The 25,203-nt window shown below is 46.4% G+C and overlaps 1 protein-coding gene and 1 long non-coding RNA gene across 2 annotated transcripts in view; one reads left to right on the forward strand and one right to left on the reverse strand.

Moving 5' to 3' along the window:
- Window positions 1–25,203, forward strand: part of LOC129694139 (butyrophilin subfamily 1 member A1-like) — an 83,947-nt gene that overhangs the window by 24,320 nt on the left and 34,424 nt on the right. The gene's annotated exons all lie outside the window — the stretch shown is intronic.
- Window positions 5,398–12,354, reverse strand: LOC129694141 (uncharacterized). The gene is made up of 2 exons (XR_008722960.1): window positions 12,217–12,354; window positions 5,398–5,727 (listed from the first exon to the last, which is right to left on the reverse strand). It is a non-coding gene; the product is annotated as an uncharacterized LOC129694141 (long non-coding RNA).

The raw sequence follows: 25,203 nt of genomic DNA on the forward strand, positions 1-25,203 counted from the left end.
GTGTGTGTGTGTGTGTTTGTGTGTGTGTGTGTGTGTGTGTGTGTACGTGTATGTACACAACACACACATGTATATGTATATTACGAGTAAAGTATTTTGCTGTACCCCTTCCCCTGTCTCTTTCTACGGAGGGGGCAGAGGGAAGCATGAGAATGAAGAAGTGTCCAGACCCTAGACGTGTTCTGTCATTTCCTTACACATGTGTTGCCTGACCCACGGACTTCCTCCAGCAGTTTGTTTTTATTTCTCACCGTTCACCCGCTTCCCGTCCACTTCCACCCCAATTAGGAAACTCCATTAAACATGTTTTAGTCCATGGGATGTTGGTGGGTGGGAAAACGCCGGGATATCGTCCAGTTATCCGCCCGCCTGTGCCTGAGGCCGAGCGGCCTCTCCCCCGGTCCCGGGGCCGCGCTGCCCGAGTCTCTCCCCCGACCCCTCACGGGGACTCTCTGATTGTCTGCTTCTCCCCCCAGTCTCCGTCACCTGGATGTGGAAACAGGGGAATCCGTGGCTCGAGGTGTCCTGTGATCTCTAAGTGTGTGTGACGGACCGAGACCGTGTGTGCTCCCTGTCACCTGAGGTTTACTACTGGTGGTGTGTGCTGGGATCGTTCCATCTGACATTACTGGGGACTGTGGAGGTGTGGGTGTCAGTGTGTGGGTGTGTGGAGTGTGTGTGTGAGTCCTTGTGGTGTTGTTAGTTCACCTGTGTCTTGCAATTTTATCCTGTCACCCCTCATCCCAGTGTATATCACCCTGTGGAACCCTAGTGTCCTTGTCCTGGCAAAACCTCCCCTATAGCTCAAGCCCTCGAGTCTGGCAACATCCTCGTCAATCTTATCTGCATCCTTTAACAGCCTGACAACGTATTTCCTCTAACATGGTGCCTAAACTGAAACACAACTGTGAATTGTGCATCACCAACGTGCTTATATAGCTCTGTATGACGTGACCTCCCATGTTCCATACACTCCCTCATGTGATATCACCTATTACGGTACATGCACTTTATGAACACACCCTTTCTTACCCTCCCATCTGTCTACTCTCTGACACATTGACTGATGCGGAAACTCCTACTGTGTTGTGTGTATTTAGTACACATCCAATCATTCTCACCCATCTGCCCAACCGAATCAAGATCCTGCTGCAATTTTTGTGTGACGCCACTTCACACAATCACACTATGTAACTGAACACCCACGAGTGTCATCTACAAATAATGCTAATCATGCCATGTAACATTCCATGAGCAACAGAACCGTGAGGTGTCACCACAGTCACAGTGCCTCTAGTTGTTAAACAACCTTCCCCCTGCCAATGTTCTATCCATTGACACCTATCTCTTCTTGGATCCCATGTTCTTCAACCTCCTCTCTGTTTCTTTCTCACCTGTTCCATTTCCTTAGCACAGACACGTCGTCTACCACCAGTACGGCTTTCTCATCCAGTTTCACCTTTGTCATTTCTCACACGTGTGTTGCTCCACCTCACCTGAACACACCTTTATGTGCCTCCACCCCCTCCCCTCACCTGAACCCCCACCTATCTCTTCTTAGGATCCACCCCCCTCACCTGAACCCTCTGTTCTGACCTTGCTCCCCCCCCTCCCCTCACCTGAACCCACCCACCTGTCTTCTCCACCCCCTCCCCTCACCTCACTCAACCCACCCACTGTTCCTCCCCACCTTCGAACCCTCCACCCCCCCCTCACCTGAACCACCTTGTCCCCATCCCCCCACTGCCCCTACCCCCAGACCCACACTGTCCTTTGCTCACCACCCCCGACCTGACCTCCTTGCTCCACCTACCTGGACCGGACGTGTCTTTGCTCCACCCCCTCCCCTCACCTGAACCACCAGGAACCAACCCACCCCCCAGCCGGTGTGTGAGTGTGTGGCCGGGTCAGTGCTTCACCAGTCCAGGTATTCCCGCCCTCCTGTATTCCCCACCCCCCTCCCTCACCTTCTGGCCCCCACCACCCCCTCACTGAACCCACCTGTCCCCCACCACCACCCCCTCACCTGAAACCCACCTGTCTTTCTCCACCCCCTCCCGTCCCTGAAACAGTGTCAGCTTGCTCCACCACCTCCCCTCAACATCCCTTCATACACAAATCGACACATTGTGTTCTGACCCTCCTTGCCCGTGATCCCCCTTAAATTGTGTATTTTGTGTTTGTGATCACTCACCTGATTCCCTGCTTTCCACCTACACACTCTCTCACACCGTTTTTTCACTCCATTCTCGTCCACACACACACACACACACACAACACACACACCACACCTCACACGGACGCTATGTGTCTGTGTGAATGTGTGTGTGTGATTGTGTGTGTGTGTGTGTGTGTGATGTGGGTCGTGTGTGTGTGGTAGTGTGTGTGTGTGTGATGTGGGGACATCACCCCACAAAACACACATTCTACACACACAGATCACACACATGACAACCTCCGTGTGTGTGTCCACACACACACAGACAAACACCACCACACACCCCCCACAAAGCCCCACACACAGAAATAGCTGCACACTCACCGTGGGTGGTGTGTCCAGAACTGTGTGGTGCGTGTCTGTGGTGTGTGTGTGATACGTGTGTGTGTGATCTGGTGTGTGTGTGGTGTGTGTGTGCATTCTGTGTGGTGCAGATTCTGTGTGTGTGTGTGTGTGATTAAAATGTGTGTCTCCCTGTCTGTGGTGTGTGAAAGATAGTGTGTCCCTTGTGTGTTTCTGTGTGTGTGTGTGCGTGGACTGTCACCTGTGAGTGTACCGTGTGTACACACACCCCAACTGACACACAAGACCACAACAGGCAATTGTGTGTGTGATTCTGTGTACACCCGAATGTGTGGTCCTATCTTCCCCCCCAAAGGGAACACTGTCTGTGTGTGTGTGTGATTACATGGGAGAGTGAAGTGTGGAAAATGAGTCCAATACCCCATGAAACCAACAGGACCCATCATACGACCAAGTTTACAAAGTGATACTGTGTGAACGCACGCCCTGCCGGCCGCTGTGTGACACACCACACACTGCTCTGGAGGCCCAGTTACACAGTTTGCTTTTCCCAACCCACAACTCCGCCCACACTACCAAACATGGAGACATTACGACAGCAGAGTCTGGACAAACACCCACACCCACAACAAACCCCCCTGAAGTGGTCGCCACTTACTCCGTAAGCTGCAGAGTGGGCCAGTGTGGAGAGGAAGAGATGGTTCAAGAGTCCCCCTGACCTTCACCGGAACGAGAGGGGCGACAGGGGAGGAGGGGGTTTGTTGGAGTCTGGAGCACGAGCGGGGAGTCTCAACCGGGCCCGGGGCCGGCCCAAGGCTCTCCCCCCCGTCAGCATATTAGGGGGATCTTCTGATCTCTCCTCTCCCCCAGCGAGCAGCATCCAGACGGACTTTCAAAACCCGGGATCCGGATGTCCTCGATGATGGAACAAGCCCGGACTGCCGAGTGTTATCTCCGTCACGTTGGAGGCCAGGAGGAGAGTTTAGAGAGGAAGCACTGGTCAGTCACCGATTCCGGAGAGACATTCCTGTCTCCCAGGAGGGAAACAGGAAGTCCGCGGCTGTAGCATTCACGGAGTATCTAAGAGCAAGAACGGAGGACAGGAGTGAGAGCAGAGGTCACACTCACAGATGGTGGGACACAGTGGAGTGAGTCTGGAGCATCGATCAGTGGGTGACATTGTTTCAGGCATTCATCTGGTGCCTCGACGATCTGGTGGTGAGTAAATTGCCGTCCCATCCCACAGAAGGTGGGGGTTAGGAGCAGAGAGATGTACCAGATAGGAGCAACTGGATACTGGATTCGCTCGAGCACGACATAAGTCCAGTCTTATCCTTTTTCGAGGACACCAAGTCCCCATCTTCCACACCTTCACTGGGTATACATTCAACAGAGAAACTTTAATCCTTTCTTCAGGAATTGCGATTTTTTAAACCATTGGCTGAGAATCTGCTCAGGTTCCGCTCCGGGTGTGTAAAAGGGTCGGGTCCCGGGACCGGCGTCAGGAGCGGGGCTCAGGGGCTGTGGGGCAGAAACCCGGTGGACAACAGGTCGGCGCTGAACGAACGGCTCCCATTTAATTCCCAAATTCCGCGTCGTGAAACAAACCCCAGTGAGCGCGGAAATAAAACCAGGGGGAATGTAAATGTGGCCTTGCCGAGGCAGCATGAAGTGTAGATGTGTACAAAATCATGAGAGGAACAGATGGGGTAGATGCACAGAGTCTCTTGCCCAGAGTAGGGGAATCGAGGACCAGAGGACATAGGTTCAAGGTGAAGGGGATAAGATATCTGAGGGGTAACTTTTTCACACAGGGTGGTGGGTGTATGGAACAAGCTGCCAGAGGAGGTAGTTGAGGCTGGGACTATCCAATCGTTTATGCAATATTTAGACAGGTACATAGATAGGACAGATTTGGAGGGATATGGACCAAGCGCAGGCAAGTGGGACTAGTGTAGATGGGACATGTTGGCCGATGTGGGCAAGTTGGGCCGAAGGGCCTGTTTCCATACTGTATCACTCTATGACTAAGAGTCAATGGAAGGGAAGGTTGGTTTGCGCGATGGTCTGGGCTGTGTGCAGTTCTCAACTGTGACTCATCCCTCCTCTCCATAGATGCTGCCTGTCCCGCTGAGTTACTCCAGCATTCTGTGTCCTTCTTCAGTGTAAACCTGCATCTGCAGTTCCTTCCTACAGATAAAATGCTTTCTGCGGCGCAGTACTAGTGTGATAGTGTGGAAACAGGCCCTTCGGCCCAACTAGCCCATAGAAGCCAACATGCCCCATCTACCCTAGTCACAGAGTGATACAGTGTGGAAACATGCCCTTCGGCCCAACTTGCCCACACTAGCCAACATGCCCCATCTACACTAGTCACAGAGTGATACAGTGTGGAAACATGCCCTTCGGCCCTACTTGCCCATACTAGCCAACAATGTTCCAGCTACACTAGTTACAGAGTGATACAGTGTGGAAACAGGCCCTTCGGCCCTATTTGCCCATACTAGCCAACAATGTTCCAGCTACACTAGTCACAGAGTGATACAGTGTGGAAACATGCCCTTCGGCCCTATTTGCCCATACTAGCCAACAATGTTCCAGCTACACTAGTTACAGAGTGATACAGTGTGGAAACAGGCCCTTCGGCCCTACTTGCCCACACCGGCCAACATGTCCCATCTACACTAGTCTCAACAAAGCTCTTGTGGCGACCCCTGGTGGTGAGCCACGCACTGTACATAACCTTCGGCTCTGGGTAGACAATAGACAACAGGTGCAGGTCCAGGCCATTCGGCCCTTCATGTCCTGACCAGAGGTGATGGTCACGGGTGCCCCTGGGGTTATTTAAGATGGTAATCACACGCGCGCACACGGGGTGGTGGGTTGTTATATATTTTTATTTTTTATTACACAAATACTTGTATTCAAAAACTACAAATAAAGATACAGTATTAACACAATCAAAGGCTGCCTATGTTGACAGTTCATCAAATTAATATGATGCCAACTTGATCAACAAACACTCGACCTCCCGCGGCGACCAGCATTCACGGACGGTCTCCAGAGTCCCCGTGGACACCTCGTGTGTGTTCCCTCTCCACACACTGATGGTAACAACAGTGAGGTGAAGCTGCATCCTTCACTCTGCAACTGTGCTCTCTGCCAGCTTCCATCCGTTGCTGTATCCTCAGCCACTGGTCCCCCTCCTAGACACACACACACATATATAGTCAAGTCAAGAGAGTTTATTGTCATGTCTCCCAGATAGGACAATGAAATTCTTGCTTGCTGTAGCACAACAGAATATAGTAAGCATAAATACAGAACAGTTCAGTGTGTCTATATAGCATAGACCATATATACACACATAAATAAACAGATAAAGTACAATAGGCTGTTATAGTTCAGAGTTTGTTTGAGTTTAGTTTAATAGCCTGATGGCAGTGGAGAGATGAGTGTGTGGCCAGGATGGTGTGGGTCCTTGATGATGCTGCCAGCCTTTTTGAGGCAGCAACTGCGATAGATCCCTTCGATGGTGGGGAGGTCAGAGCCGATGATGTACTGGGCAGTGGTCACAACTTTCTGCATTCTTTTCCGCTCCTGGACGTTGAAGTTGCCGAACCAAGCCACAATGCAACTGGTCAGCATGCTCTCTACTGTGCACCAGTAGAAGTTAGAGAGATTCCTCCTTGACAAACCAACTCTCCGTAATCTTCTCAGGAAGTAGAGGTGCTGATATGCTTTCTTTACAATTGCATCAATGTGCTGGGACCAGGAAAGATCTTCAGAAATATGCACGCCCAGGAACTTCTTGACTCTTTCCACCATATAAACGGGATTGTGGGTCCCTATCCTACCCCTTCCAAAGCCCACAATCAGTTCCTTGGTGTTGCTGGTGTTGAGAGCCAGGTTATTGTGCTGGCACCATTTGGTGAATAGGTCGATCTCACTTCTATACTCTGACTCGTCCCCATCAGTGATTCGTCCCACAACAGTAGTGTCGTCGGCGAACTTGATGATGGAGTTCGCACTATGACTGTCTACACAGTCATGAGTATAGAGTGAGTACAGCAGGGGGCTGAGCACGCAGACTTGAGGTGCTCCCGTGTGTGTATACACACGCATATATATGCGCACACACACACACATATATATAAACACACATACATACATTTATACACACACACATATATACACTCACACATATATATACACACACACACAAAGATATATATATATATACACACACGTATATGCACATACATTTATAGAAACACAAGTAAATATATATGTATACGCACACACACAGTCGCACAAACACATATTTAAACTAATGTGGCAGGGGGATGGGTACAAGAGCAGAGAGGCAGGGGGGTGTAAAATGAGGGTAGAAGAAAGAGGTAGCAAGGTGCAAAGTAAAAGTGGCTGGCAGACAAAACCAGGGCAAAAATCAAAAAGGGCCACTTCTCAACATAATTGTATAAGGGGTAAGAGAGTTGTAAGCCTGAAGGCTTTGTGTCTCAATGCAAGGAGTATTCGTAATAAGGTGAATGAGTTGAACGTGCAGATAGCCATTAATGATTATGATATAGTTCGGATCACGGAGACATGGCTCCAGGGTGACCAAGGCTGGGAGCTGAACATCCAGGGATATTCAATATTCAGGAGGGATAGAGAGAAAGGAAAAGGAGGTGGGGTAGCATTGCTGGTTAGAGAGGAGATTAACGCAATGGAAAGGAAGGACATTAGTTTGGAGGATGTGGAATCGGTATGGGTAGAGCTGCGAAACACTAAGGGGCAGAAAACGCTGGTGGGTGTTGTGTACAGGCCACCTAACAGTAGTAGTGAAGTTGGAGATGGTATCAAACAGGAAATTAGAAATGCGTGCGACAAAGGCAATGCAGTTATAATGGGTGACTTCAATCTACATATAGATTGGGTGAATCAAATTGACAGGGGTGCTGAGGAAGAGGATTTTTTGAAATGTATGCGGGATAGTTATCTAAATCAACATGTAGAGGAACCAACGAGAGAGCTGGCTATTTTAGACATAGTATTGAGTAATGAGGAAGGATTAGTTAGCAATCTTGTTGTACGTGCCCCCTTGGGCAAGAGTGACCATAATATGGTTGAGTTCATCATTAGGATGGAGAGTGACATTGTTAATTCAGAAACAATGGTTTTGAACTTAAAGAAAGGTAACTTTGAGGGTATGAGACGTGAATTGGCCAAGATTGACTGGCAATTAATTCTAAAAGGGTTGACGGTGGATATGCAATGGAAGACATTTAAATACTGCATGGATGAACTACAAAAATTGTTCATCCCAGTTTGGCAAACGAATAAATCAGGGAAGGTAGTGCATCCGTGGATAACAAGGGAAATCAGGGATAGTATCAAAGCGAAGGATGATGCGTACAAATTAGCCAGAAAAAGCAGCATATCGGACGACTGGGAGAAATTCAAAGACCAGCAGAGGAGGACAAAGGGCTTAATTAGGAAAGGGAAAATAGATTATGAAAGAAAACTGGCAGGGAACATAAAAACTGACTGCAAAAGCTTTTATAGATATGCGAAAAGAAAAAGATTAGTTTAAACAAATGTAGGTCCCTTGCAGTCAGAAACAGGTGAATTGATCATGGGGAAAAAAGGACATGGCAGGCCAATTGAAAACTACTTTGGTTCTTTCTTCACGATGGAAGACATAAATAATCTGCCGGAAATAGCAGGGGACCGGGGGCCAAATGAGTTGGAGGAACTGAGTGAAATCCAGGTTAGTCGGGAAGTGGTATTAGGTAAATTGAATGGATTAAAGGCCAATAAATCCCCAGGGCCAGATAGGCTGCATCCCAGAGTGCTTAAGGAAGTAGCCCCAGAAATAGTGGATGCGTTAGTGATAATTTTTCAAATTCTTTAGATGATGGAGCAGCTCCTGAGGATTGGAGGGTAGCTAATGTAACCCCACTTTTTAAAAAGGGAGGGAGAGAGAAAACGGGGAATTACAGACCAGATAGTCTAACATCGGTAGTGGGGAAACTGCTAGTCAGTTAATAAAGATGGGATAGCAGCACATTTGCAAAGTGGTGAAATCATTGGACAAAGTCAGCATGGATTTATGAAAGGTAAATCATGTCTGACGAGTCTTATAGAATTTTTTGAGGATGTAACTAGTAGAGTGGACAAGGGAGAACCAGTGGATGTGTTATATCTGGACTTTCAGAAGGCTTTCGACAAGGTCCGACATAAGAGATTAGTATGCAAACTTAAAGCACACGGCATTCGGGGTTCAGTATTGATGTGGATAGAGAACTGGCTAGCAGACAGGAAGCAAAGAGTAGGAGTAAACGGGTCCTTTTCAGAATGGCAGGCAGTGACTAGTGGGGTACCACAAGGCTCAGTGCTGGGACTCCAGCTATTTACAATATATATTAATGATTAGGACGAGGGAATTGAATGCAACATCTCCAAGTTTGCGGATGACACGAAGCTGGGGAGCAGTGTTAGCTGTGAGCAGGAGGCTAGGAGGCTGCTCGGTTACTTGGATAGGTTGGGTGAGTGGGCAAATGCAGGGCAGATGCAGTATAATCTGGATAAATGTGAGGTTATCCACTTTGGTGGCAAAAACAGGAAAGCAGACTATTATCTGAATGGTGGCCGATTAGGAAAAGGGGGAGATGCAACGAGACTTGGGTGTCATGGTACATCAGTCATTGAAAGTAGACTTTCCTGAAGCAGAAAGTCCAGCATCTGCACTTCCTTCTTGAACACATTGAAAGTAGGCATGCATGTGCAGCAGACAGTGAAGAAAGCAAATGGCATGTTAGCATTCATAGCAAAAGGATTTGAGTATAGGAGTAGGGAGGTTCTACTGCAGTTGTACAGGGCCTTGGTGAGACCACACCCGGAGTATTGTGTACAGTTTTGGTCTCCTAATCTAAGGAAATACATTCTTGCCATAGAGGGAGTACAGAGAACGTTCACCAGACTGATTCCTCGGATGGCAGGACTTAAATATGCTGAAAGACTGGATAGACTCAGCTTGTACTCGCTTAGAAGATTGAGGGGGGATCTTATAGAAACTTACAAAATTCTTAAGGGGTTGGACAGGCTAGATGCAAGAAGATTGTTCCCGATGTTGGGGAAGTCCAGAACAAGGGGTCACAGTTTAAGGATAAGGGGGAAGTTTTTTAGGTCCGAGATGACAAAAAAGATTTTCACACAGAGAGTGGTGAATCTGTGGAATTCTCTGCCACAGAAAGTAGTTGAGGCCAGTTAATTGGCTATATTTAAGAGGGAGTTAGATGTGGCCCTTGTGGCTGGAGGGATCAGGGGATATAGAGAGAAGGCAGGTACAGGATACCGAGTTGGATGATCAGCCGTGATCATATTGAATGGCGGTGCAGGCTCGAAGGGCTGAATGGCCTACTCCTGCACCTATTTTCTATGTTTCTATGATTCCTATTAAATCGTTTCCCCTTCACCTTAAAACTGTCCTCTGTTCCTCGATTCACCTACTCGGGGCATTGAAATTGATATATCTAATGCATTTTAGATTTCTCGAAAGTGTTACTTTAAAAAAAGTAACGTTTCCACAAACATATACCCCTTTATTAATGTCATGGTTTGATGATTCTCAATTCAAATCAAAATGAAATATACGTCAAAATGAGAATGCATACTTTCAAAATACTCAGATTCCCCCCCCCGTGCAACACATAATTTGTATAACTTTGCAAAGTCAGGAAATGTTATGATTATTTCTTCTCCCTTTTTACAACTACAAACAAAAAAAAAGCACTTGAAATTATAACACAATTAAAAGTCAAATTGTCTGTACCGTGGAAGGCACTGGCGTCGATCTGGGGGGGGGGGGGGGGAGATGGGGAATATATCCCCCCCACTTTTTGAGGTGGGGAATGGCCTGTATTATTATTCCCCAGTTTTTGGAGGTCGAGCAATAACAAAAATAATAATCACCTGCTCCTATCTCTCATGAGGGCTCTGCATTATCTTAAAAATACTTCAAACAAAAACCATTGAAATCATACTTTACAATGCACTAAAACATGATTTTAATACATCAAATTTCATAAAGTCCCAACCGTGGGATGGGGGGCTCCCCCGTCCTACAACCTCCCCCTCAATGCTTCAAAATCAAGTGATCGAGTTTTATTGCCATATATACTCAAGAATAGAAATATAGAAAATAGGTGCAGGAATAGGCCTTACGCCCTATCGAGCCAGCACTGCCATTCAATATGATCATGGCTATTCATCTAAAATCAGTACCCCTTTCCTGTTTTTTCCCCATATCCCCTGATTTTGCTAGCTGCAACAGCTAAATGTAACTCTCTCTGGAAAACATCCAGTGAATTGGCCTCCACTGCCTTCTGTGGCAGAGAATTCCACAGATTCACAACTCTCTGGGTGAAGAAAGTTTGTCCTCATCTCTGAACTCCCCCAACATCGGGAACACTTTTCCTGCAGTTACAGTGTGAAAATCCTGCAGACAAGCAGGATGCCTTCTCCATCCATCCCCATTTGAAGGCCACTATATTCCACCGCTTCTATCCAGTGTTTGGTACCTACTTCCAGCAGCCACTGGTTGTCCTCCAGGATGAACCGAGCCGCAGCCTGGTCTATGCCGGTCACCAGGGTGAATTGGGCGCAGAGACTCTCACGGCAGCGGCACAATGCCTCAGACGGCCCGGGACTCTTGCACTGAGACTGCTCCATGGCCGGAGCTGCAGCGAGCGACTCGCCAGCCCGGCAAACACTCGCCAGCCCCGGCTCCCCGTCCGCATCTGCCCCCCTCCGCTGCTTCTGCTTCCATCCATCCATCCCTCCCTCATCCTCGGCTCTCCAACACCCACGACCAGGTTGTTCACAGCACAGCAGCTGCAGCCCCCGGTTCCGCGGCCCGTGTCCATTTCTCTGGACTCCATCTGCCGTGATTCTCAGTCTGAAAAAGGATCTCGACCCGAAACGTCACTCTGTAGCGGGACCTATTGGCTAAACTGTGTATTAGAGAAATTAGTGTCTGAAGAAGGGTTTCGGCCCGAAACGTTGCCTTTTTCCTTCGCTCCATAGATGCTGCTGCACCCGCTGAGTTTCTCCAGCACTTTTGTGTAACCTGTGTATTAGAAAACCGTCGTCAGAGGCCGGGTCTGTCACGTGACAGGGTTGGCGCGCGGGCTTTTGGCAGTTGGTGATTGACGGTTGGCGGTTGGCGGTTGGTGTTTGACAGTTGACGGTTGGTGTTTGACGGTTGACAGTTGACAGTTGGTGTTTGAAGGTTGACAGTTGACAGTTGACGGTTGACGGTTGACCAGCTGATCCTCTTCGCGTTAACAAGAGCTCAGAAACGGTTTTCCCTCGACCAGATACCCGTGCAGTTTCAATGTTGTTTTTACAATAAAACTATTTGACTCTACCCGTGTGGTCTCGCTACAACCTATTCCTTCTCTCCAACACATGCTGCCTGTCCCGCTACATTGGTCACCCCGTCGGCCCTAACGTTTACGGACCCGCTGTTATGGACGCAGCCGATGACCTCGACGCCAACCCGGCCCAGCAAAACGTCAAGGCCTCAAGCATGGATCCTGCAAATCCAGGCCCAGTTTCAGGTCGGACACAGTTACATTGCCGCCGGTTTAACCAGGTATTTCTACATGGATCAAGGAACCTCTCCTTACCTCTAACAAGCGCCGGCCGAAGGCAAGTACGAGGGCCTCCAGGATCCTGCACATGGACGGCCTCGGTGTGAACTGATGAACGAAATGTTGTCGCTGATGGACGGTGACCGGCCTCGTCTTGTCTTTGACCAGGCGTTCGGCAGCGACCCCCTTCACCGGCCCCCCTGCAAGTCGCCGAGGGAGAGGACGAGCTGTGACAAGACAAGCAGCAACATAGCGACGCTTCCATCAGCCGGGTATCTGCGGCTCCACCATTCATTCCACCGACAACACAACGATGCAACCGGCAGCAGCGGATACCGGTAAGTGTCTGACAGTCTTGGTCCTCATTCCTACCAAAGATTAGGAATGTTCACCCTGAGGGAGTTTCCGCGACCGCTGGGCACCGAGTGGGGGTTGAATGTATCCTGGACAAGGATTGTAATATACTTGTTTAGTAGCTGCTTAGCATATTTGTTTGTCTTGTATTATGGTGGTGTTTTGTTTTACTGTATTGGAAATACTATTTTCATATTTGAATAAATATTTTTGATTAAAAAAATATTAAAAAAATTAGGAATGTTACAACATTTTAAGATTTAAACAAACCAAGCCTGTCATTTATTCCATCATATAAAGTTGAAAAAGGACTTTAATTTGACACCTAATTCACTTTCATATTTTAAGTATTAAAACAGTTATGGCCATTTTCATACTGGGAAATTAGCATCTTGTCCCCTATTGCTTTTCCATTCACTTAACACAAAAGCTGTGATCGAGGACAGTCAAAAGCCCATAACTTTATTAAAAATTAACAGAACTGTGAAATGTTCAGTTATTATAGATTGAAGCATTCTGGAAACAAGCATCCTTACTTGGATGGCCTGAAATTAAAGTATATAATTAGTTAATTACCTAACTAAGTAGCATGATTCGGGAGGGGGAGAATGGCCTCTCTCTGCTTAGGGAGAGCGAGGAGGTCATAGAAAGGAGGTACATACAGGTACCAACGACATAGGTAAAAAAAGAGAAGAGGTCCTGAAAGAAGAATTTAGGGAGTTAGGTAGAGAGTTAAGGAGAAGGACTGCAAAGGTAACAATCTCAGGATGACTGCCTGTGCCACGCGACAGTGAGAGTAGAAACGGAGCGAGGTGGAGGATAAATGAGTGGATGAGGGACTGGTGCAGTGGGTATGGATTCAAGTTTCTGGATCATTGGGACCACTTTTGGGGAAGGTGCGACCTGTACAGAAAGGACGGGTTGCACTTGAACCCGAGGGGGACCAATATCCTGCCGGGGAGATTTGCAAATGCTACTGGGGAGACTTTAAACTAGTATGGTTGGGGGGAGGGACTCAAATTGGGAAATCTAGCAGTCAGTGTGTAAGGCAGGAGGCAGAGAATGGTAGCATTCTGACCCAAAATGTAGGGGAGAGAGAAGAAGAAGAAAATAAACAGAGAATAAGAGAGGGTGCGTTTCTTAAATGTGTATATTTTAATGCTAGGAGCATTGTAAGAACGGTGGATGAACTTAGAGCCTGGATTGACACCTGGAAGTATGATGTTGTGGCGATCAGTGAAACATGGTTGCAGGAGGGCTGTGATTGGAAACTAAATATTCCAGGATTTCGTTGCTTCAGGTCTGATAGAATTGGAGGGGCAAGAGGAGGAGGTGTTGCATTGCTTATCAGGGAAGATATTACAGCAGTGCTTTGGCAGGATAGATTAGAGGGCTCGTCTAGGGAGGCTATTTGGGTGGAACTGAGAAATGGGAAAGGGGTAGAAACACTTATAGGGGTGTATTATAGACCGCCAAATGGGGAGCGAGAATTGGAAGCGCAAATATGTAAGGAGATTGCAGATATTAGTAGTAAGCACAAGGTAGTGATTGTGGGAGATTTCAATTTTCCACACATAGACTGGGAAACACATTCTGTAAATGGGCTGGATGGGTTGGAGTTTGTAAAATGTGTGCAGGATAGTTTTTTGCAGCAATACATAGAAGTACCTACTAGAGAAGGGGCAGTGCTGGACCTCCTGTTAGGAAATGAGACGGGTCAGGTGGCAGAGGTATGCGTTGGGGAACAGTTCGGGACCAGTGATCACAATACCATTAGTTTCAATATAATTATGGAGAGGGTCAGAACTGGACCTAGGGTTGAGATTTTTGATTGGAGAAAGGCTAACTTTGATGAGATGCGAGATGATTTAAAAGGAGTGAACTGGGACATTTTGTTTTATGGGAAAGATGTGGAAGAGAAATGGAGGACATTTAAAGGGGAAATTTTAAGAGTACAGAATCTTTATGTTCCTGTTCGGTTGAAAGGAAACAGTAAAAATTGGAAAGAGCCCTGGTTTTGAAGGGAAATTGGACATCTTGTTCGGAAAAAGAGGGAGATCTACAATAATTATAGGCAGCATGAAGTAAATGAGGTGCTTGAGGAGTATAAGGAATTAAGGGACAGAAGTTTAGGGGTAATATGAGGGGGGACTTCTTTACTCAGAGGGGTGGTAGCGGTGTGGAATGAGCTTCCAGTGGAAGTGGTGGAGGCAGGTTCATTGGTATCATTTAAAAATAAATTGGATAGGCATATGGATGAGAAGGGAATGGAGGGTTATGGTATGAGTGCAGGCAGGTGGGACTAAGGGGGAAAAAAAAAGTTGTTCGGCATGGACTTGTAGGGCCGAGATGGCCTGTTTCCGTGCTGTAATTGTTATATGGTTATATGGTTAATGTAAAAAGAATCTTAAAAAAGAAATTAGAAAAGCTAAAAGAAGATATGAGGTTGCTTTGGCAGGTAAGGTGAAAGTAAATCCAAAGGGTTTCTACAGCTATATTAATAGCAAAAAGATAACGAGGGATAAAATTGGTCCATTAAAGAGCCAGAGTGGACAGCTATCTGCAGAGCCAAAAGAGATGGGGGAGATATTGAACAATTTTTTTTCTTCGGTATTCACCAAGGAGAAGGATATTGAATTATGTGAGGCAAGGGAAACTAGTAGAGTAGCTATGGATACTATGTGGTTCAAAGTAAAAGAAGTACTGACACTTTTAAAAAATATAAAAGTGGATAAGTCTCCAGGTCCTGACAGGATATTCCCTACGACATTGAGGGAAGTTAGTGTAGAAATAGCCGGGGCTAGGACAGAAATATTTCAAATGTCATTAGAAACGGGAATAGTCCCCGAGGATTGGCGTACTGCGCATGTTGTTCCATTGTTTAAAAAGGGTACTAAGAGTAAACCTAGCAATTATAGACCTGTTAGTTTGACTTCAGTGGTGGGCAAATTAATGGAAAAGATACTTAGAGATAATATATATAAGCATCTGGATAAACAGGGTCTGATTAGGAACAGTCAACATGGATTTGTGCCTGGAAGGTCATGTTTGACTAATCTTCTTGAATTTTTTGAAGAGGTTACTAGGGAAATTGACGAGGGTAAACCAGTGGATGTTGTCTATATTGGGCTTTAGTAAGGCCTTTGACAAGGTTCCTCATGGAAGGTTGGTTAAGAAGGTTCAACTGTTGGGTATAAATGCAGGAATAGCAAGATGGATTCAACAGTGGCTGAATGGGAGAAGCCAGAGGGTAATGGTGGATGGCTGTTTATCGGGTTGGAGGCAGGTGACTAGTGGGGTGCCTCAGGGATCTGTGTTGGGTCCTTTGTTGTTTGTCATGTACATCAATGATCTGGATGAAGGTGTGGTAAATTGGATTAGTAAGTATGCAGATGATACCAAGATAGGGGGTGTTGTGGATAATGAAGAGGATTCCCAATGTTTACAGAGTGATTTAGGCCATATGGAAAAATGGGCTGAAAGATGGCAGACGGAGTTCAATGCTGATGAATGTGAGGTACAAATCAAAATAGGACGTACATGGTAAATGGTAGGGAATTGAAGAATACAGTTGAACAGAGGGATCTGGGTATAACCGTGCATAGTTCCTTGAAGGTGGAATCTCATATAGATAGGGAGGCGGCGCGACTCTCGTCAGCAGCAGCCTCTGCAGCCCGTCCACGTTTTTATTATTTTTTGTCTATGTTTCTATGTAGTTTTGTTATTTTTTGTTGGGGGGGGGGGTGGGTGTGGGGGGGGGGGGGGGGGGGAGGGAGGGAGGGAGGGGAGGGGTTAACTTTTAAATCTCTCCCTGCACGGGAGACCCGACCTTTTCTTGTCGGGTCTCCGTTGTCGTTGGGGCTGCAACGAGGAGCGGTCTCCAACAGGAAGACCGGGGACTCTGGTGTCGACGACTCACCTCACCGTCGCGGAGCTGGCCGAGTCCAGAGCGGGTGGAGCGGGTGGTGGAGCGCTGCTGCTGCTGCGGCCCGACCTCCGGAGATTCGGAGGCTGCAACTGCGGGCCTGGCGGACGGAGGCACCGGGAGCCCGCGGGTCCCTGGAGGGAGACCGCTTTTCAGGGCTCCCGCAACGGCGACTTCTCCCGCCCGAGTTGCGGGGTTGAAGAGCTCCTGGAGCGGGGCCTGACATCACCGCCCCGCACGGCTTGGAATGGTCGCGGGACTCTGTGAGCGCACGCCGGGGGCTCCAACATCAAGACCCGGTGTGCGACCTTGTATTCCCGGCGTGGCTTTAATGGCCGCGGGACAATCGCCATCGCCAGCCGGGGGCTTTGACTTTGACTCTGACATCGTGGGGGGGGGCGGAGAGTGCAGTGGAGAGATAAGTTTTTTTGGCCTTCCATCACAGCGATGTGATGGATGTTTATGTAAATTATGTTGTGTCTCGGGTCTATTTGTTTGTAATGTATGGCTGCAGAAACGTCATTTCGTTTGGACCTCAAGGGGTCCAAATGACAATTAAATTGAATCTTGAATCTTGAATCTTGGTAAAGAAAGCTTTTGGTATGCTAGCCTTTATAAATCAGAGCATTGAGTATAGAAACTGGGATGTAATGTTAACATTGTACAAGGCATTGGTGAGACCAAATCTGGAGTATGGTGTACAATTTTGGTCGCCCAATTATAGGAAGGATGTCAACAAAATAGAGAGAGTACAGAGGAGATTTACTAGAATGTTGCCTGCGTTTCAACAACTAAGTTACAGAGATAGGTTGAATAAGTTAGGTCTTTATTCTCTGGAGCGCAGAAGGTTAAGGGGGGACTTGATAGAGGTCTTTAAAATGATGAGAGGGATAGACAGAGTTGATGTGGACAAGCTTTTCCCTTTGAGAATAGGGAAGATTCAAACAAGAGGACATTACTTCAGAATTAAGGGACAGAAGTTTAGGGGTAATATGAGGGGGGACTTCTTTACTCAGAGAGTGGTAGCGGTGTGGAATGAGCTTCCAGTGGAAGTGGTGGAGGCAGGTTCACTGGTATCATTTAAAAATAAATTGGATAGGCATATGGATGAGAAGGGAATGGAGGGTTATGGTATGAGTGCAGGCAGGTGGGACTAAGGGAAAAAAAAGTTGTTCGGCACGGACTTGTAGGGCCGAGATGGCCTGTTTCCATGCTGTAATTGATATATGGTTATATGGTTATATGGTTTTTCAAATACCTCGAGTTACGAGTCTGAAGAAAGTGAAAGGTATGTTAGCATTCATAGCAAAAGGAGCAGGGAGGTTCTACTGCAGTTGCACAGGGTCTTGGTGAGACCACACCTGGAGTATTGCGTACAGTTTTGGTCTCCAAATCTGAGGAAGGACATTCTTGCCATAGAGGGAGTCCAGAGAAGGTTCACCAGACTGATTCCTGGGATGGCAGGACTTTAATATGAAGAAAGACTGGATAGACTCGGCTTGTACTCGCTAGAATTTAGAAGATTGAGGGGGGATCTTATAGAAACTTACAAAATTCTTAACGGGTTGGACAGGCTAGATGCAGGAAGATTGTTCCCGATGTTGGGGAAGTCCAGAACAAGGGGGTCACAGTTTAAGGATAAGAGGGAAATATTTTAGGACCGAGATGAGGAAAACTTTTTTTCACACAGAGAGTGGCGAATCTGTGGAACTCTCTGCCACAGAAGGTAGTTGAGGCCAGTTCATTGACTATATTTAAGAGGGAGTTAGATGTGGCCCTTGTGACTAAAGTGATCAGGGGGTATGGAGAGAAGGCAAGTACGGGATACTGAGTTGGATGATCAGCCATGATCATATTGAATGGCGGTGCAGGCTCAAAGGGCCGAATGGCCTACTCCTGCAACTATTTTCTATGTTTCTATGTTTCCTGTCCAACACTGTTATCGTTCCTTCAGGTTTGTGAGCTATAATATTCTTTTGTGGTTGATTTTGGTGGTGTTGCATTTATATAATGTTGGGGGTTTTTGGACACTTATGGTACACATTTCATGCCAAGCTGGACAAGGTTTCAGCGTTATTGCACAGGAGGCAGACATTCTGTCTTTCATTTTGTTTAAGAAGGAACTGCAGATGCTGGAAAATGGACGATACACAAAAATGCTGGAGAAAATCAGCCTGAAGAAGGGTTTTCGGCCAGTTCATTGGCTATATTTAAGAGGAAGTTAGATGTGGCCCTTGTGGCTAAGGGGATCAGGGGGTATGGAGAGAAGGCAAGTACGGGATACTGAGTTGGATGATCAGCCATGATCATATTGAATGGCGGTGCAGGCTCGAAGGGCCGAATGGCCTACTCCTGCACCTAATTTCTATGTTTCTATGAAACGTTGCCTATTTCCTTCGCTCCATAGATGTTGTTGCACCCACTGAGTTTCTCCAGCATTTGTGTCTACCACCAGTCTTTCATTTTGTCACCTCTGAAAGGGGTATTTGTATAGGGAGGTTTCACGGCAGTGGGGTCACGACCCATGCATGACCCGTACTGTTGCAACGCTACACCGTGGATTACACGCGATGAACTGCAGGTAGGCACTTACAATTGTTTCCAGCGTAGAGGGCCCGTTAAAACCCACCGAAATTGTCAATTTTTGCGCTGTAAATAATGATGGAAATCGGGATAAGCGTGAGAGACATTTATCCTACTTCAGGATTCCAAAAGTGAGGAGAAATGACGGTAGATAGAAGCGAGAGCTGAAGGGACAACAACAGCCAGAGTGCTTGGCAAACATTGGCCGTTTTCTCACTGCATTTCATCAACTAAAGCATTATTTGTGTTTTTTCTTGATTCCTTTGGCATCTAAAAAGTTTCAGAAGTGATAAATCTGGTTGTAATTTTTTTAAATCGCCCATGGTTCTCAAGTGGGGTTTTACATACAAAATGAAAATGCCTCTGTAGCAAAATTTACAGCCAGATTTATCACTTCTGAGACTTTTTAGATACCAAAGAAATCAAGAAAAACTACAAATAATGCCTTACTGTTGATGAAATGCAGTGAGCAAACGCGATAATTCCCAATATTTTCAATTCCGATATCTGCACGGCCAATGTTCACCAAGCACTTTAGCTGTTGTTGTCCCTTCAGCTCTCGCTTCTCTATACAGGTACCTTCATTTCGCTTCACGTTTGGAATGCTAAAGCTAAACCCCGACTTCCACAATTTTTTTCAGTGCAAATATTCACCATTTTGGCTGTTTTTAACAGGTAGGAAAGTACGTGTTTCTTGCATTAATAACATATACCAGAAGTGACTGATGTCTTCCAGTTGGATTTAGCGGCTCCGTGCGTCGAGCCCTGTGACCCAGTGACCTTACGTGCAACCCCCCTATAAAATGGACACTGGTCATTAACCAAACTTTTTCATGCACAGTTTCTCCTCCAACCCTTATTAGCAAAATGATCCTTCCTTCCTTCCTTCCTTCCTTCCTTCCTTCCTTCCTTCCTTCCTTCCTTCCTTCCTTCCTTCCTTCCTTCCTTCCTTCCTTCCTTCCTTCCTTCCTTCCTTCCTTTTCTTCCTTCCTTCCTTCCTTCCTTCCTTCCTTCCTTCCTTCCTTCCTTCCTTCCTTCCTTCCTTCCTTCCTTCCTTCCTTCCTTCCTTCCTTCCTTCCTTCCTTCCTTCCTTCCTTCCTTCCTTCCTTCCTTCCTTCCTTCCTTCCTTCCTTCCTTCCTTCCTTCCTTCCCCACAGCTGAATACCTAACGTGTAGAAATATACAAACCTCAATTACTTCACCTAATTCTAGTTACAATAAAGTAATATTTTTGATTCCATGTTATTCTTCTTCTTGTATTGACAGTTTTTCTCATTCTCTACAAGTGGTAACAAATTTATTAAACCCTTTTTGTTATTATAAATCTCACTTGGGGCATGCTTTGGCCTTTTACAAGAGTTTAAGTACTTCATTTTGCATTTATGGATATTATCTCGTGCCTGTGTTATCATTACGTCTATTTTTTAATCCTATCCTTTCCAATAGTTCCAGCTTCCTTCACCAAAAAGAGTCCTGACCCAAAATGGCTCCTATCCATGTTCACAAGAGATGCTGCCTGACCTGCTGAGTTACTTCAGAACTGTCTTTTTAGCGAGCTGGCATTTGCAGTGGTGAAGAAAGGTGTCAACCGAAAAAGGTCACAGATCTATGTTCTCCAAAGATGCTGCCTGACCTGCTGAGTTACTCCAGCACTTTGTGTCTATAAAATATGAGATTTGTACAAAAGTGAGTAATGATCTTAACTTGGATGATCAAAACATTAAATGCAAGAAGTATAAGTCAAGTCAAGTCACATTTATTTATATAGCATATTTAAAAAACAACTCTGGCTGGCCAAAGTGCTTTACATTTGTTATAAGAATAGTATAAACAAACAAACTACATACATATATACATGTAGCCCTCGCTCAGTGGACGTCGGGAAAGGCTTGGGAGTATACATACGTTTTTAGTCTTGACTTAAAGGAGTCGATGGAGGGGGCAGTATAAGGAATAAAGTGGACGAGCTTGAGGCTCAGTTAGAAACTGGCAAGTATGATGTTGTGGGAATTACTGCAAGAGGGCCAGGGCTGGGAACTGAATATTCAAGGGTATACCTCCTATCGAAAAGACAGACAGGTGCCCTGTTGGTGAGGAATGAAATTGAGTCCCTTGCAAGGGGTGACATTGAAACAGGAGATGTGGAGTCAGTATGGATAGAACTAAGGAATTGTAAGAGTAAAAAGACCCTAATGGGACTAATCTACAGGCCCCCAAACAGTAGCCTGGATATAGGGTACAAGTTGAATCAGGAGTTAAAATTGGCATGTAGCAAAGGTAATGCTGTGGTTGTTATGGGAGATTTCAACATGCAGGTAGACTGGGGAAATCAGGTTGGTACTGGACCCCAAGAAAGGGACTTTGTAGAGTGCCTTTGTGATGGATTCTTAGAGCAGCTAGTATTGGAGCCTACCAGGGAGAAGGCAATACTGGATTTAATGTTATATAATGAACCGGATTTGATAAAGGAACTCGAGGTTAATGAGCCATTAGGAGGTAGTGCCCATAACATGGTCAGGTTTAATCTACAATTGGAGAGGGAGAAGGGTAGATCGGAGGTGTCAGTGTTGCAGTTGAATAAAGAGGACTATGGGGCCATGAGGGAGGAGCTGGCCAAAGTTGACCGGAAAGATACACTAGCATGGATGACAGTGGAACAAATGGCAGGTGTTTCTAGGAATAATACAGATCATGCAGGATCAGTTCATTCCAAGGAGGAAGAAAGGTTCCAAGGGGAGTAAGGGACGACCATGGCTGACACGGGACGTCAGGGACAGTATAAAAATAAAAGAGAAGTACAACGTAGCAAAGATGAGCGGGAAGCAAGAGGATTGGGTAATGTTTAAAGAACAACAGAAGATATTGTCTATCAGTTTGGGTGGATTTAAGAAATACAAGGGATATAATTTGCAAGTGAGTATCGTCTAAAGAATATCTATTGCTAGTTGCACTGCAGGCAGAATACAAATTAAACTTTTGCTAAAAGTGGCACGCAATGATTTGAAACCATGTTAAGTTGTTTAGTTTAGAGATACAGCGCGGAAACATGCCCTTTGGCCCTCTAAGTCCGCACCGACCAGCGATTCCCGCACATTACTAGCTACCCTACACAGTCTAGGGACAAATTACATTTAGACCAAGCCAATTAACCTACAAACCTGCGCAAATATTAAACTCAACTTTCCCTGTAAACGGAGCTAACTACAATTACTTTAACCAGGGAACATGGCTATGTCAAGTGCTGGAGGCATTCAGCAGTTCAGGCACAATCTGCCTGACTGCAAGTGGAATGGACAGATGACACCTCAGGTCAGCAACTTTCCTCAGACTGATGAAAGAGAGTGAAAAGCGGCAGAGGCACGCAGGACAAAGCCAGCAAGTAAATGGGTGCTACATGTGGGGTGTAATTAGCCTCATATGGATGGAGTGAGGGACAAAGGCTCGAGGTGAAAGGGACAAAATGCCAAATAAGGAGAGTACTAGGAGAGTAATGGGTGGAAGGGAGAGAAGGAAATATGAGACTCCCGTTTGACAGCTGAGCGTACAGTGGAAGGGAAAGGACCAGTGTTAGTTAGTTAGTTAGTTAGTTCACCAGGGTGTGTTGGGGGGGGGGGTGAAGGGAAGTACACTCATCTCCCAACTCCTTGTCCCACATTTCCCTTTTACATTCCCACCCCACCTCACCCTGGTTTTACATTTCACAGCTCTTGTCCTTATCCAACACGTTTTATCAATTTCACCTTCAGCCTTTGTCACTTACTCCACCCATCTGCCCATCGCCCACTCACCTGTATCCACCCATCACCAGTCAGGCAGTGCCCCTCCCTCACCTCATTTCCAGCTTTCTCCCGTATTTCAGCCTGAGGGCTCCGGACCCGATTAGTCATCTGTCCATTTCTTCAGATACTGCCTGACCCACCAAGTTCCTCCAGCACTGTTGTTTATGCTCAAGATTCCAGCGCCTTGAATTGAAAGAACCGTGAATACAAAATAATTCAAGATATTATGGAAACATGCCGTCTGGCCCACCTAGTCTGTACAATCCAACGATCATCCCGTACACTAGCACTATCCTACACACTAGGGGCAGTTTACTAAAACCAATTAACCAACAAATCTCCGAGTCTGATGAAGGGTTTCGGCCCAAAATGTTGCCTATTTCCTTCGCTCCATAGATGCTGCTGCACCCGCTGAGTTCCTCCAGCATTTTTGTGTACCTACTACAGATGCTGCCTGACCCATTGAGTTCCTCCAGCACTGCTTTTATTGCTAAAGATCCAGCATCCTGAATTGTAAAGCCCTTGACCATACATAAATAGAAAAACCCATTGTTAATCCAGGTATCCAGGATTTCCAGGTATTATTGGCTGATATTTTAGGTGGGGTGAGGGAAGAGATCCTGATGAGGAGAGCTCTGAACACATGTTATCCCGAATGAAAATAGTGCATGTTTAGATGAAAGCAGAATTTGGCACAAATATCTTTCATCAATCTTCATTTGTATTTATTGTGTGTTTGAATCTTTTAACAACACTTCACAGGTTTTCAACAAGAAGAAAGAGTTTAAGACGGTCTACAGTTCAACGGATAAAGCTGAGAAATCAGGTCTTTGAGGAAGATAATGACAAGTGCACGGACATAGTTGAGCAGACACTGCCTGCATTCCTGACTCCGTCAGCATCCTGTGTTGCACCAACTACCAGTGGGGAAACTGAGACCAGCCTGTCGTCTTTTGTTCCTAGAAATGGCAGATGTCCACTGGTTGTTATATCAGTGAACGATAGAAAGGCTGCAGAATCACATCAAAAGGATCAAGTGGCCTCTGCGAGCCAAGCTCTGCAGAATTTTGAATGTGTGGACTTGCTTCAGAAAGCAAATGACATCCAACTACATCTGCAAAATGGAGCTGTGTTGGAATCGTTGACTCCTGCTGCTGGTGTCTTGCTCGTTCACAGCCCACATCATGAGCAAAGTGGGATGAAAAACAATGTTGATGCCGCTGGTGAAAGCACAGAATCTATCTCCGCTAACTTGTAGCTGAATAATTGTCCAGCTGATGAGGAAGATTTAAATAGGTCTGCCTGCAACCTCAGAACATCACGTAGGTTGATGCAGAAAAGAATTGATAGTCACAAATCCAGTTGTGTAAAGTTAAATGATAAGTACTCATTGAATGTTCAACGTGCCACCACGGTGCAGGAATCCACCAAAACATCATTGCGCAAACCCATTGCCAGGGCAAAGAATAACCTACTTTCTTCTCCCAGTTGTAAGTATCGTCAAACAAAAGCTATAGAGAATGCTGGAAATGTTCTCAGTTAATATTTGTGGAGAGAGAAGCAATTTATTTAATGATTTATTTAATTATTAGGATAGCGATCCCTGAAAGACTACTGTGTGCTGATCTTCACAGAGACCTGGCTCAGCGCGCTGGTTCCCGATGGGGCTATGGACCTAACGGACAGGTCACTGCATCAGGCTGATAGAACAAAGGACTCTGGTAAGAGCAAGGGTAGCGGGCTCTGCATCTACATCAATAATGACTGGTGCACCAACCACACTACAGTAGAGAGCTACTGTTCCCCAGACCTGGAATACCTACTGCTTAAATGTAGGCCGTTTTACCTGCCTCGGGAGTTTACTGTGGTTATCATCATGGCCATATACATCCCACCACAGGCTAATGGTAACCTAGCACTAGCACAGCTGCACTCGGCCATCAGTAAGCAGCAGGATGCTCACCCCGACGGTGCCTTCATTGTTGCAGGGGATTTTAACCAGGTCGACCTACGAGCCACACTCCGCAAATTCCACCAGCATATGCAGTGCCCTACCAGGGGCTCAAACACACTGGATAAAGTGTACACCAACATCAAGGACACTTACAGAGCTCTCCCCTGCCCATCTCTGGGGCAATCCGATCGCCTCTCACTGTTTCTACTGCCTGCATACAAAACCCCTCATCCGCAAGACCAAACCTGCAATAAGGACGGTCAAAATATGGCCCGAGGATGCCACCCTACAACTCCAGGACTGCTTTGATCGCACAGACTGGGACCTGTTTGTACAACAGGCTACCAGTGGTACAGAGGTAGACTTGGAGGAGTACACATCCACTGTGCTCTCCTACATCAACTGCTGTGTGGAGACTGTCACAGTGG

This window comes from Leucoraja erinacea, unplaced genomic scaffold (genome assembly GCF_028641065.1).
Source record: "Leucoraja erinacea ecotype New England unplaced genomic scaffold, Leri_hhj_1 Leri_554S, whole genome shotgun sequence".
NCBI lineage: Eukaryota > Metazoa > Chordata > Chondrichthyes > Rajiformes > Rajidae > Leucoraja > Leucoraja erinaceus.